Source organism: Bison bison, unplaced genomic scaffold (genome assembly GCF_000754665.1).
Source record: "Bison bison bison isolate TAMUID 2011002044 unplaced genomic scaffold, Bison_UMD1.0 scf7180017864200, whole genome shotgun sequence".
Taxonomy (NCBI): Eukaryota; Metazoa; Chordata; class Mammalia; order Artiodactyla; family Bovidae; genus Bison; species Bison bison.
The window spans coordinates 764,539-767,164 of NW_011494772.1; positions in this window are offsets into that span (position 1 = coordinate 764,539).

Genomic DNA, 2,626 nt, shown 5'->3' on the forward strand with positions numbered 1-2,626 from the left:
AGAGATTGGGGGCAGGAGGAGAAGGGGACGACAGAGGATGAGATGGCTGGATGGCGTCACTGACTCAATGGACATGAGTCTGAGTGAACTCCAGGAGTTGGTGATGGACAGGGAGGCCTGGTGTGCTGTGATTCATGGGGTCGTAAAGAGTCGGACATGACTGAGCGACTGAACTAAACTGAACTGAATGCCTAAGTGTGAGAAGAATGAAGCCTAGTTAAGTTCTATTCCATTTGATTATTTACATGGTCTAGAAATTCATCTAGTCTATACCCTAAGTTGTCCAAGTGCTAAAGTGGGCTCAAACTCTGTCTACTGCTGGGGATTGACTTGTAATTCTTTACCAGGTATTCCATTAATTGTGGCTGATGGTGTTGATGGAAAATCTTCAACTGGGCAGGGTATTGGAGCTATCGAAACATGACAAAATTGTGTAATATGATTGCATAGTTACTAGTCAGTAATCATTTTATCTAGGTTTTACAAATAAACCAATCAGTATAAATTTCACAGATATGAGGCTGTGAGTGCTTGCTTCTGTGTGCCCTACACAGGTTAGGCAATAGGATTTGGCTTTAAGTGCAGGGAATTCAAATTCTACTAACGTACTCAATCCCCTATTGGAGATGGTAAAGAATCTTCCTGCAATGCAGGAGACCCAGGTTCGATCCCTGGGTCAGGAAGATCCCCTGGAGAAGGAAATGGCCATCCATTCCAGTATTCTTGCCTTTAGAATTCCATGGACAGAGGAGCCTGGCAGGCTACAGTCCATGGGGTCGCAAAGAGTTGGACATGCTGCTAAGTCACGGCAGTCATGTCCGACTCTGTGCGACCCCATAGACAGCAGCCCAACAGGCTCCCACGTCCCTGGAATTCTCCAGGCAAGAACATTGGAGTGGGTTGCCATTTCCTTCTCCAATGCATGAAAGTGAGAAGTGAAAGTGAAGTCACTCAGTCGTGTCCGACTCTTAGCAACCCCATGGACTATAGCCCACCAGGCTCCTCCGTCCATGGGATTTTCCAGGCAAGAGTACTGGAGTGGAGGGCCATTGCCTTCTCCAGAATGAATAATACAATGTGCTCAATGAGAGCTTGGAAAAGGTTAGTGAAGAGAACAAGGAAGTGGAACAAACTGGAAGACAGACCACAAGAGGAACTAGGAGGGTCTCATAGAAGCCTCAGAATTTTTGTTTGCAGTTGAACCCAAAAATTACATGAAATACCTGTTATCTGTGTTCTCTCCAAGAGTAAGGGGCTTAGAAGGGGGTTGGGATGCTTGGAAAAGGAGATTGCTCTGGGCACTGAAAGCCAGATGGACAAAGAAAACTTAACCTTGGCTGGAATGCTAAAATGACCTAATCAAATGCCAGCTTGAGAGTCCTGAGTCACAAATCAATTGTGTGCAGTGTTGATCAGAATGGAAACTGAGTATGATTTGGTGTGCCAAGGTGATTGCTGTGGATAAAACTGGAGTGTTGGCAGCATACCTTCATGTGTTGGCAGGTGTGTGGTATTTGGGGTACATATATGTATTTGGGTGACTGGTAACTGTTTTAAGGCCCAGGATAATCCTGTAATTCCTTAGTCTACTGTGAATTCAGCTATATTGCAAACTGTGCCGTTTAGTCTATTTATCTTTCAGAAAACATAGCTTAGTGCTACAGAAATGGGCCACTATATTGAAGTATAATTACTCGATTCATCTCGAAGAATTACATCTGCATAAATGTATGTGCATATGTGTGTTAGTGCATTTATTTGTAACTAGGGTTTATCTCAGAGAAATCCAGGCTATGGAGAAGGCTCCACTAATTTTGATATTCCCTTCATCTGCCCTCCCAGTGAGGATGATCCGTGTCACCAACATAACTTTGACATTATCATGATCAGTTGCAGTGAGTCTTCTGTAAATGTCAGAACCAGGGTCCCAGGAATCATAATAAGCAAGGTTTCTAGGCCAGATAACTCTGCTGACATGTTCATTAGTCTTTTAGTGAATGAATAAGTTTTTTATGATCAAGATATGTATCAATGCTGTTGTCCTGTTTATAATTATAGAGACAAGAAATAGACTCACTGATGCAGCATTCAAGCTGAGAGGAAAAGAGTAGAGGAATTATTACAGACGTCTGGATGGTGTCCTTAATTCCCCCTTCAGCTATTGAATCTCAGCTGTCTGCAATCAAGAACTGAGTCACAAAATAGCTTGTATTGTGTTGCTATTTCTGTTTAACAGACTGTTTTTCAGCATGGAAATTATGAACAATTAACCAGGTTTTAAAATTTCTATAAGAAAAACATTTAAATGCAGCTATAACTTTAGCTATAATAGCACTAAGTACAATTAAACAAAAATATTTTAATAATTGTGCGAGTATTCAGTAAAATTTCATTATTTTGAAAAGTAAGTTGCAAACTCCCTAACCCAAGAAGATTTTAAATTAACTGTATTTAGGTAAACCAATAATTTTTATCAAAGGAATGTAGGGAAATTACTTTGCATAATGTGCAATTTAGGAAAAAAGACACCCAATTAATTAGATATTTGGGAAAACAGTGGATATTTTGAACTGCTTGTTCTGCCCAATAAGTTGTACAGAGTTCTCACTTGCCTAACTGAAATAGT